Source organism: Engystomops pustulosus, chromosome 10, assembly GCF_040894005.1.
Source record: "Engystomops pustulosus chromosome 10, aEngPut4.maternal, whole genome shotgun sequence".
In the NCBI taxonomy this organism is placed as follows: domain Eukaryota; kingdom Metazoa; phylum Chordata; class Amphibia; order Anura; family Leptodactylidae; genus Engystomops; species Engystomops pustulosus.
In genome coordinates, this window is record NC_092420.1 from 89774884 (window position 1) to 89788070 (window position 13187).

Consider the following 13187-nt stretch of genomic DNA (forward strand, 5'->3'; position numbering starts at 1 on the left):
CCTAAACGCGCGCCCGCCAGCGGATCACCTAAACGCGCGCCCGCCAGCGGATCACCTAAACGCGCGCCCGCCAGCGGATCACCTAAACGCGCGCCCGCCAGCGGATCACCTAAACGCGCGCCCGCCAGCGGATCACCTAAACGCGCGCCCGCCAGCGGATCACCAAGCTTGTTCAGTAGCCAAACTGCTAACCAAACTTGGTTAAGTTAGCCTGGAATTTTCAAATGTGGGCACAGACAGTGCGGAGCACGTTCCTCTATTACAGTGGGTGATACTTTTCATTCATCAGTGACGGGGGAGAGTTTCCCCATTAAATCTTATTTAACCTGAAATACTTACAATGCAATGTAGATGATTAGATGCAGTGATTGCAACAAACAATATGTGGGACATAAGGCAGACCCACCGAAAATAAGGATGAGACGTCACTCGTCCAATCTGTAAATATATCATCTGCTTCGCGACATTGCAGAGAAATACCCAATAAATCTGTACAGAGATTTTCTTGGAGAGGGTTATATGACCTATCAGGGCGGGCGATAAGAAGAGGAAATGAATGGACCCTTTATGGAGAGCAACACAAGATTGGATATGATTCGCACTTATAAAGCGTGTTCTCTCGCCATGGGGGTTCTTGAATGTAGTGAAATATTTAATATTAGATACAATTTGGGAGAGTGGCCACTACAGTCACAGATCGATGTGTGAGTAATGTGTGGACTAATGCTTTATGGTAAGTTTATAGTATAACCAGTATATTGTATGGTAATATTAGTTTTAGTTTGGCTCATTCATATGTGTTACAATGTTTCATATACAGATAGAGGAGTGTGCAGTACATGTAATATACAGAGGATTGTATATTGTACAGATTTCACCACATACTACAGGCCGCTTCAATCTCATGATGTTTATTATACCAGATCTTACACATGTTATGTACAGATAGCGGAGTGTACATGTAATATACAGATAGAGGAGTGTAAAGTACATGTTATAAACAGATAGAGGGGTGTATGGTATATGTAATATACAGATAGAGGAGCATACAGTACATGTAATATACAGATAGTGGAGTGTACATGTAATATACAGATAGAGGAGCGTACAGTACATGTAATATACAGATAGTGGAGTGTACATGTAATATACAGATAGAGGAGTGTACATGTAATATACAGATAGAGGAATGTACATGTAATATACAGATAGAGGAATGTACATGTAATATACAGATAGAGGAGCGTACAGTACATGTAATATACAGATAGAGGAGTGTACATGTAATATACAGATAGAGGAGCGTACAGTACATGTAATATACAGATAGAGGAGCATACAGTACATGTAATATACAGATAGAGGAGCGTACAGTACATGTAATATACAGATAGAGGAGTGTACATGTAATATACAGATAGAGGAGCGTACAGTACATGTAATATACAGATAGAGGAGCATACAGTACATGTAATATACAGATAGAGGAGTGTACATGTAATATACAGATAGAGGAGCGTACAGTACATGTAATATACAGATAGAGGAGCATACAGTACATGTAATATACAGATAGAGGAGTGTACATGTAATATACAGATAGAGGAGCGTACAGTACATGTAATATACAGATAGAGGAGCGTACAGTACATGTAATATACAGATAGAGGAGCGTACAGTACATGATATATACAGATAGAGGAGCGTACAGTACATGTAATATACAGATAGAGGAGTGTACATGTAATATACAGATAGAGGAGTGTACAGTACATGTAATATACAGATAGAGGAGCGTACAGTACATGATATATACAGATAGAGGAGCGTACAGTACATGTAATATACAGATAGAGGAGTGTACATGTAATATACAGATAGAGGAGTGTACAGTACATGTAATATACAGATAGAGGAGCATACAGTACATGATATATACAGATAGAGGAGCGTACAGTACATGTAATATACAGATAGAGGAGTGTACAGTACATGTAATATACAGATAGAGGAGCGTAAAGTACATGTTATAAACAGATAGAGGAGTGTAAAGTACATGTTATAAACAGATAGAGGGGTGCATGGTATATGTAATATACAGATAGAGGAGCATACAGTACATGTAATATACAGATAGAGGAGTGTACATGTAATATACAGATAGAGGAGCGTACAGTACATGTAATATACAGATAGAGGAGTGTACATGTAATATACAGATAGAGGAGTGTACATGTAATATACAGATAGAGGAGCGTACAGTACATGTAATATACAGATAGAGGAGTGTACATGTAATATACAGATAGAGGAGCGTACATGTAATATACAGATAGAGGAGCGTACAGTACATGTAATATACAGATAGAGGAGTGTACATGTAATATACAGATAGAGGAGTGTACATGTAATATACAGATAGAGGAGCGTACATGTAATATACAGATAGAGGAGCGTACATGTAATATACAGATAGAGGAGCGTACAGTACATGTAATATACAGATAGAGGAGTGTACATGTAATATACAGATAGAGGAGTGTACATGTAATATACAGATAGAGGAGCGTACAGTACATGTAATATACAGATAGAGGAGCGTACAGTACATGTAATATACAGATAGAGGAATGTACATGTAATATACAGATAGAGGAGCGTACAGTACATGTAATATACAGATAGAGGAGTGTACATGTAATATACAGATAGAGGAGTGTACATGTAATATACAGATAGAGGAGCGTACATGTAATATACAGATAGAGGAGCGTACAGTACATGTAATATACAGATAGAGGAGCGTACAGTACATGTAATATACAGATAGAGGAGTGTACAGTACATGTAATATACAGATAGAGGAGCGTACAGTACATGTATTATACAGATAGAGGAGTGTACATGTAATATACAGATAGAGGAGCGTACAGTACATGTAATATACAGATAGAGGAGTGTACATGTAATATACAGATAGAGGAGCGTACAGTACATGTAATATACAGATAGAGGAGCGTACAGTACATGTAATATACAGATAGAGGAGCGTACAGTACATGTAATATACAGATAGAGGAGCGTACATGTAATATACAGATAGAGGAGTGTACAGTACATGTAATATACAGATAGAGGAGCGTACAGTACATGTATTATACAGATAGAGGAGTGTACATGTAATATACAGATAGAGGAGTGTACATGTAATATACAGATAGAGGAGCGTACAGTACATGTAATATACAGATAGAGGAGCGTACAGTACATGTAATATACAGATAGAGGAGTGTACATGTAATATACAGATAGAGGAGCGTACAGTACATGTAATATACAGATAGAGGAGTGTACATGTAATATACAGATAGAGGAGCGTACAGTACATGTAATATACAGATAGAGGAGTGTACATGTAATATACAGATAGAGGAGCGTACAGTACATGTAATATACAGATAGAGGAGTGTACATGTAATATACAGATAGAGGAGCGTACAGTACATGTAATATACAGATAGAGGAGTGTACATGTAATATACAGATAGAGGAGTGTACAGTACATGCAATATACAGATAGAGGAGTGTACATGTAATATACAGATAGAGGAGTGTACAGTACATGCAATATACAGATAGAGGAGTGTACATGTAATATACAGATAGAGGAGTGTACATGTAATATACAGATAGAGGAGCGTACAGTACATGTAATATACAGATAGAGGAGTGTACATGTAATATACAGATAGAGGAGCGTACAGTACATGTAATATACAGATAGAGGAGTGTACAGTACATGTAATATACAGATAGAGGAGCGTACAGTACATGTATTATACAGATAGAGGAGTGTACATGTAATATACAGATAGAGGAGCGTACAGTACATGTAATATACAGATAGAGGAGTGTACATGTAATATACAGATAGAGGAGCGTACAGTACATGTAATATACAGATAGAGGAGTGTACATGCAATATACAGATAGAGGAGCGTACATGTAATATACAGATAGAGGAGCGTACAGTACATGTAATATACAGATAGAGGAGTGTACATGTAATATACAGATAGAGGAGTGTACAGTACATGTAATATACAGATAGAGGAGCGTACATGTAATATACAGAGAGAGGAGCGTACAGTACATGTAATATACAGATAGAGGAGCGTACATGTAATATACAGATAGAGGAGCGTACAGTACATGTAATATACAGATAGAGGAGTGTACATGTAATATACAGATAGGGGAGTGTACAGTACATGTAATATACAGATAGAGGAGTGTCCATGTTATATACAGATAGAGGAGCGTACAGTACATGTAATATACAGATAGAGGAGTGTACATGTAATATACAGATAGAGGAGTGTACAGTACATGTAATATACAGATAGAGGAGCGTACAGTACATGTAATATACAGATAGAGGAGTGTACATGTAATATACAGATAGAGGAGTGTACAGTACATGTAATATACAGATAGAGGAATGTACATGTAATATACAGAGAGAGGAGCGTACAGTACATGCAATATACAGATAGAGGAGTGTACATGTAATATACAGATAGAGGAGCGTACATGTAATATACAGATAGAGGAGCGTACAGTACATGTAATATACAGATAGAGGAGTGTACATGTAATATACAGATAGAGGAGTGTACAGTACATGTAATATATAGACAGAGGAGTGTCCATGTTATATACAGATAGAGGAGTGTACATGTAATATACAGATAGAGGAGTGTACATGTAATATACAGATAGAGGAGTGTACAGTACATGTAATATACAGATAGAGGAGTGTACAGTACATGTAATATACAGACAGAGGAGTGTCCATGTTATATACAGATAGAGGAGTGTACATGTTATATACAGATAGATGAGTATACATGTTATATACAGATAGAGGAGCGTACAGTACATGTAATATACAGATAGAGGAGTGTACATGTAATATACAGATAGAGGAGCGTACAGTACATGTATTATACAGATAGAGGAGTGTACATGTAATATACAGATAGAGGAGCGTACAGTACATGTAATATACAGATAGAGGAGTGTACATGTAATATACAGATAGAGGAGCGTACAGTACATGTAATATACAGATAGAGGAGCGTACAGTACATGTAATATACAGATATAGAAGTGTACATGTAATATACAGATAGAGGAGTGTACAGTACATGTAATATACAGATAGAGGAGTGTACATGTAATATACAGATAGAGGAGCGTACAGTACATGTAATATATAGATAGAGGAGTGTACATGTAATATACAGATAGAGGAGCGTACAGTACATGTAATATACAGATAGAGGAGCGTACATGTAATATACAGATAGAGGAGTGTACAGTACATGTAATATACAGATAGAGGAGCGTACAGTACATGTATTATACAGATAGAGGAGTGTACATGTAATATACAGATAGAGGAGCGTACAGTACATGTAATATACAGATAGAGGAGCGTACAGTACATGTAATATACAGATAGAGGAGTGTACATGTAATATACAGATAGAGGAGCGTACAGTACATGTAATATACAGATAGAGGAGCGTACAGTACATGTAATATACAGATAGAGGAGTGTACATGTAATATACAGATAGAGGAGCGTACAGTACATGTAATATACAGATAGAGGAGCGTACAGTACATGTAATATACAGATAGAGGAGTGTACATGTAATATACAGATAGAGGAGCGTACAGTACATGTAATATACAGATAGAGGAGCGTACATGTAATATACAGATAGAGGAGCGTACAGTACATGTAATATACAGATAGAGGAGCGTACAGTACATGTAATATACAGATAGAGGAGTGTACATGTAATATACAGATAGAGGAGCGTACAGTACATGTAATATACAGATAGAGGAGTGTACATGTAATATACAGATAGAGGAGCGTACAGTACATGTAATATACAGATAGAGGAGTGTACATGTAATATACAGATAGAGGAGCGTACAGTACATGTAATATACAGATAGAGGAGTGTACATGTAATATACAGATAGAGGAGCGTACAGTACATGTAATATACAGATAGAGGAGTGTACATGTAATATACAGATAGAGGAGTGTACAGTACATGCAATATACAGATAGAGGAGTGTACATGTAATATACAGATAGAGGAGTGTACAGTACATGCAATATACAGATAGAGGAGTGTACATGTAATATACAGATAGAGGAGTGTACATGTAATATACAGATAGAGGAGCGTACAGTACATGTAATATACAGATAGAGGAGTGTACATGTAATATACAGATAGAGGAGCGTACAGTACATGTAATATACAGATAGAGGAGTGTACAGTACATGTAATATACAGATAGAGGAGCGTACAGTACATGTATTATACAGATAGAGGAGTGTACATGTAATATACAGATAGAGGAGCGTACAGTACATGTAATATACAGATAGAGGAGTGTACATGTAATATACAGATAGAGGAGCGTACAGTACATGTAATATACAGATAGAGGAGTGTACATGCAATATACAGATAGAGGAGCGTACATGTAATATACAGATAGAGGAGCGTACAGTACATGTAATATACAGATAGAGGAGTGTACATGTAATATACAGATAGAGGAGTGTACAGTACATGTAATATACAGATAGAGGAGCGTACATGTAATATACAGAGAGAGGAGCGTACAGTACATGTAATATACAGATAGAGGAGCGTACATGTAATATACAGATAGAGGAGCGTACAGTACATGTAATATACAGATAGAGGAGTGTACATGTAATATACAGATAGGGGAGTGTACAGTACATGTAATATACAGATAGAGGAGTGTCCATGTTATATACAGATAGAGGAGCGTACAGTACATGTAATATACAGATAGAGGAGTGTACATGTAATATACAGATAGAGGAGTGTACAGTACATGTAATATACAGATAGAGGAGCGTACAGTACATGTAATATACAGATAGAGGAGTGTACATGTAATATACAGATAGAGGAGTGTACAGTACATGTAATATACAGATAGAGGAATGTACATGTAATATACAGAGAGAGGAGCGTACAGTACATGCAATATACAGATAGAGGAGTGTACATGTAATATACAGATAGAGGAGCGTACATGTAATATACAGATAGAGGAGCGTACAGTACATGTAATATACAGATAGAGGAGTGTACATGTAATATACAGATAGAGGAGTGTACAGTACATGTAATATACAGACAGAGGAGTGTCCATGTTATATACAGATAGAGGAGTGTACATGTAATATACAGATAGAGGAGTGTACATGTAATATACAGATAGAGGAGTGTACAGTACATGTAATATACAGATAGAGGAGTGTACAGTACATGTAATATACAGACAGAGGAGTGTCCATGTTATATACAGATAGAGGAGTGTACATGTTATATACAGATAGATGAGTATACATGTTATATACAGATAGAGGAGCGTACAGTACATGTAATATACAGATAGAGGAGTGTACATGTAATATACAGATAGAGGAGCGTACAGTACATGTATTATACAGATAGAGGAGTGTACATGTAATATACAGATAGAGGAGCGTACAGTACATGTAATATACAGATAGAGGAGTGTACATGTAATATACAGATAGAGGAGCGTACAGTACATGTAATATACAGATAGAGGAGCGTACAGTACATGTAATATACAGATATAGAAGTGTACATGTAATATACAGATAGAGGAGTGTACAGTACATGTAATATACAGATAGAGGAGTGTACATGTAATATACAGATAGAGGAGCGTACAGTACATGTAATATACAGATAGAGGAGCGTACAGTACATGTAATATACAGATAGAGGAGCGTACAGTACATGTAATATACAGATAGAGGAGTGTACATGTAATATACAGATAGAGGAGCGTACAGTACATGTAATATACAGATAGAGGAGCGTACAGTACATGTAATATACAGATAGAGGAGTGTACATGTAATATACAGATAGAGGAGCGTACAGTACATGTAATATACAGATAGAGGAGTGTACATGTAATATACAGATAGAGGAGCGTACAGTACATGTAATATACAGATAGAGGAGTGTACAGTACATGTAATATACAGATAGAGGAGTGTACATGTAATATACAGATAGAGGAGCATACAGTACATGTAATATACAGATAGAGGAGCGTACAGTACATGTAATATACAGATAGAGGAGTGTACAGTACATGTTATATACAGATAGAGGAGCATACAGTACATGATATATACAGATAGAGGAGCGTACAGTACATGATATATACAGATAGAGGAGCGTACAGTACATGATATATACAGATAGAGGAGTGTACAGTACATGTAATATACAGATAGAGGAGTGTACATGTAATATACAGATAGAGGAGCGTACAGTACATGTAATATACAGATAGAGGAGTGTACATGTAATATACAGATAGAGGAGCATACAGTACATGTAATATACAGATAGAGGAGCGTACAGTACATGTAATATACAGATAGAGGAGTGTACATGTAATATACAGATAGAGGAGCGTACAGTACATGTAATATACAGATAGAGGAGCGTACATGTAATATACAGATAGAGGAGCGTACATGTAATATACAGATAGAGGAGCGTACAGCACATGTAATATACAGATATAGAAGTGTACATGTAATATACAGATAGAGGAGTGTACAGTACATGTAATATACAGATAGAGGAGTGTACATGTAATATACAGATAGAGGAGCGTACAGTACATGTAATATACAGATAGAGGAGCGTACAGTACATGTAATATACAGATAGAGGAGTGTACATGTAATATACAGATAGAGGAGCGTACAGTACATGTAATATACAGATAGAGGAGTGTACATGTAATATACAGATAGAGGAGCGTACAGTACATGTAATATACAGATAGAGGAGCGTACAGTACATGTAATATACAGATAGAGGAGCGTACAGTACATGTAATATACAGATAGAGGAGTGTACATGTAATATACAGATAGAGGAGCGTACAGTACATGTAATATACAGATAGAGGAGTGTACATGTAATATACAGATAGAGGAGTGTACATGTAATATACAGATAGAGGAGCATACAGTACATGTAATATACAGATAGAGGAGCGTACAGTACATGTAATATACAGATAGAGGAGTGTACAGTACATGTTATATACAGATAGAGGAGCATACAGTACATGATATATACAGATAGAGGAGCGTACAGTACATGTATTATACAGATAGAGGAGTGTACATGTAATATACAGATAGAGGAGCGTACAGTACATGTAATATACAGATAGAGGAGTGTACATGTAATATACAGATAGAGGAGCGTACAGTACATGTAATATACAGATAGAGGAGTGTACATGTAATATACAGATAGAGGAGCGTACAGTACATGTAATATACAGATAGAGGAGTGTACATGTAATATACAGATAGAGGAGCGTACAGTACATGTAATATACAGATAGAGGAGCGTACATGTAATATACAGATAGAGGAGCGTACATGTAATATACAGATAGAGGAGCGTACAGCACATGTAATATACAGATAGAGGAGTGTACATGTAATATACAGATAGAGGAGCGTACAGTACATGCAATATACAGATAGAGGAGTGTACATGTAATATACAGATAGAGGAGCGTACATGTAATATACAGATAGAGGAGCGTACAGTACATGTAATATACAGATAGAGGAGCGTACAGTACATGATATATACAGATAGAGGAGTGTACAGTACATGTAATATACAGATAGAGGAGTGTACATGTAATATACAGATAGAGGAGTGTACATGTAATATACAGATAGAGGAGCGTACAGTACATGTAATATACAGATAGAGGAGTGTACATGTAATATACAGATAGAGGAGTGTACATGTAATATACAGATAGAGGAGCGTACAGTACATGTAATATACAGATAGAGGAGTGTACATGTAATATACAGATAGAGGAGCGTACAGTACATGTAATATACAGATAGAGGAGTGTACATGTAATATACAGATAGAGGAGCGTACAGTACATGTAATATACAGATAGAGGAGTGTACATGTAATATACAGATAGAGGAGCGTACAGTACATGTAATATACAGATAGAGGAGCGTACAGTACATGTAATATACAGATATAGAAGTGTACATGTAATATACAGATAGAGGAGTGTACAGTACATGTAATATACAGATAGAGGAGTGTACATGTAATATACAGATAGAGGAGCGTACAGTACATGTAATATACAGATAGAGGAGCGTACAGTACATGTAATATACAGATAGAGGAGCGTACAGTACATGTAATATACAGATAGAGGAGTGTACATGTAATATACAGATAGAGGAGCGTACAGTACATGTAATATACAGATAGAGGAGTGTACATGTAATATACAGATAGAGGAGCGTACAGTACATGTAATATACAGATAGAGTGTACAGTACATGTAATATACAGATAGAGGAGTGTACATGTAATATACAGATAGAGGAGCATACAGTACATGTAATATACAGATAGAGGAGCGTACAGTACATGTAATATACAGATAGAGGAGTGTACAGTACATGTTATATACAGATAGAGGAGCATACAGTACATGATATATACAGATAGAGGAGCGTACAGTACATGTATTATACAGATCGAGGAGTGTACATGTAATATACAGATAGAGGAGCGTACAGTACATGTAATATACAGATAGAGGAGCGTACAGTACATGTAATATACAGATAGAGGAGCGTACAGTACATGTAATATACAGCTAGAGGAGCACACAGTACATGTAATATACAGATAGAGGAGTGTACATGTAATATACAGATAGAGGAGCGTACAGTACATGTAATATACAGATAGAGGAGTGTACATGTAATATACAGATAGAGGAGCGTACAGTACATGTTATATACAGATAGAGGAGTGTACATGTTATATACAGATAGAGGAGTGTACATGTAATATACAGATAGAGGAGCGTACAGTACATGTAATATACAGATAGAGGAGTGTACATGTAATATACAGATAGAGGAGCGTACAGTACATGTTATATACAGATAGAGGAGTGTACATGTTATATACAGATAGAGGAGTGTACATGTTATATACAGATAGAGGAGCATATAGTACATGTAATATACAGATAGAGGAGTGTACATGTAATATACAGATAGAGGAGCATACAGTACATGTAATATACAGATAGAGGAGTGTACAGTACATGTAATATACAGATAGAGGAGTGTACATGTAATATACAGATAGAGGAGCGTACAGTACATGTAATATACAGATAGAGGAGTGTACATGTAATATACAGATAGAGGAGCGTACAGTACATGTTATATACAGATAGAGGAGTGTCCATGTTATATACAGATAGAGGAGTGTCCATGTTATATACAGATAGAGGAGTGTCCATGTTATATACAGATAGAGGAGTGTCCATGTTATATACAGATAGAGGAGTGTACATGTAATATACAGATAGAGGAGCATATAGTACATGTAATATACAGATAGAGGAATATACAGTACATGATATAAACAGATAGAGGAGTGTACAGTACATGTATTATACAGAGAGAGGAGTGTACAGTACATGTAATATACAGATAGAGGAGTGTACATGTAATATACAGATAGCGGAGTGTACAGTACATGTTATATACAGATAGAGGAGCGTACAGTACATGTAATATACAGATAGAGGAGCGTACAGTACATGTAATATACAGATAGAGGAGCGTACAGTACATGTTATATACAGATAGAGGAGCGTACAGTACATGTAATATCCGGATAGAGGAGCGTACAGTACACGTAATATACAGATAGAGGAGCATATAGTACATGTAATATACAGATAGAGGAATATACAGTACATGATATAAACAGATAGAGGAGTGTACAGTACATGTAATATACAGATAAAGGATATACAGATACACCTCTGACGCCATATGATGTATATTATACCAGATCTTACACCTCTGACGCCATATGATGTATATTATACCAGATCTTAAACCGCAGTTCCCGCGCTTCGCTCTTGGTGTCGTTCTCTCTCTCCGTCACCAGGTGGCACACTCATTGTTTTCTTTTTCGCGGCTTCTGGTGACGTCATCAGCGCGCGTCTCAGACTGTACCGGAGCCTGAGAGGAATTGAGGTGATACCGAGACCCCAGAATCAGCTAACGAGACCCACCGCCTCCGAACGGTATGTGACCATTGTGTATCCGTAATATTACACATTGTCCTCCGTGTATACAGCTCTATATACCAGCCATGTACTGTCCTGTGTGTATACAGCTCTATATACCAGTCGTGTACTGTCCTGTGTGTATACAGCTCTATATCCCAGCCATGTACTGGCCTGTGTGTATACAGCTCTATATACCAGTCGTGTACTGTCCTCTGTGTATACAGCTCTATATACCAGTCGTGTACTGTCCTCTGTGTATACAGCTCTATGTACCAGCCATGTACTGTACTGTGTGTATATAGCTCTATATACCAGTCATGTACTGTCCTCCGTGTATACAGCTCTATATACCTGTCATGTACTGTCCTCTGTGTATACAACTCTATACCAGTCATGTACTGTCCTCTGTGTATACAGCTCTATATACCACTCATGTACTGTCCTCCGTGTATATTGCTCTATATACCAGCCATGTACTGTCCTGTGTGTATTCAGCTCCATAAACCAGCCATGTACTGTCCTCTGTGTATACAGCTCTATATACCAGTCATGTACTGTCCTCCGTGTATATTGCTCTATATACCAGCCATGTACTGTCCTGTGTGTATTCAGCTCCATAAACCAGCCATGTACTGTCCTCTGTGTATACAGCTCTATATACCACTCATGTACTGTCCTCCGTGTATATTGCTCTATATACCAGCCATGTACTGTCCTGTGTGTATTCAGCTCCATAAACCAGCCATGTACTGTCCTCTGTGTATACAGCTCTATATACCAGTCGTGTACTGTCCTCTGTGTATACAGCTCTATGGTACTGTCCTCCGTGTATACAGCTCCATAAACCAGTCGTGTACTGTCCTCCGTGTATACAGCTCTAT

The 13187-nt window shown here is 37.0% G+C and overlaps 1 protein-coding gene across 1 annotated transcript in view; it reads left to right on the forward strand.

The window, feature by feature from the left end:
• Positions 1-12169: 12169 nt before the first annotated feature.
• Positions 12170-13187, forward strand: part of DMAP1 (DNA methyltransferase 1 associated protein 1) — a 43342-nt gene continuing 42324 nt past the window's right edge. The window contains exon 1 of the mRNA XM_072127353.1: positions 12170-12321. The gene's annotated coding sequence lies outside the window, so the exon portion shown is untranslated. The remainder of the gene's footprint in view (positions 12322-13187) is intronic.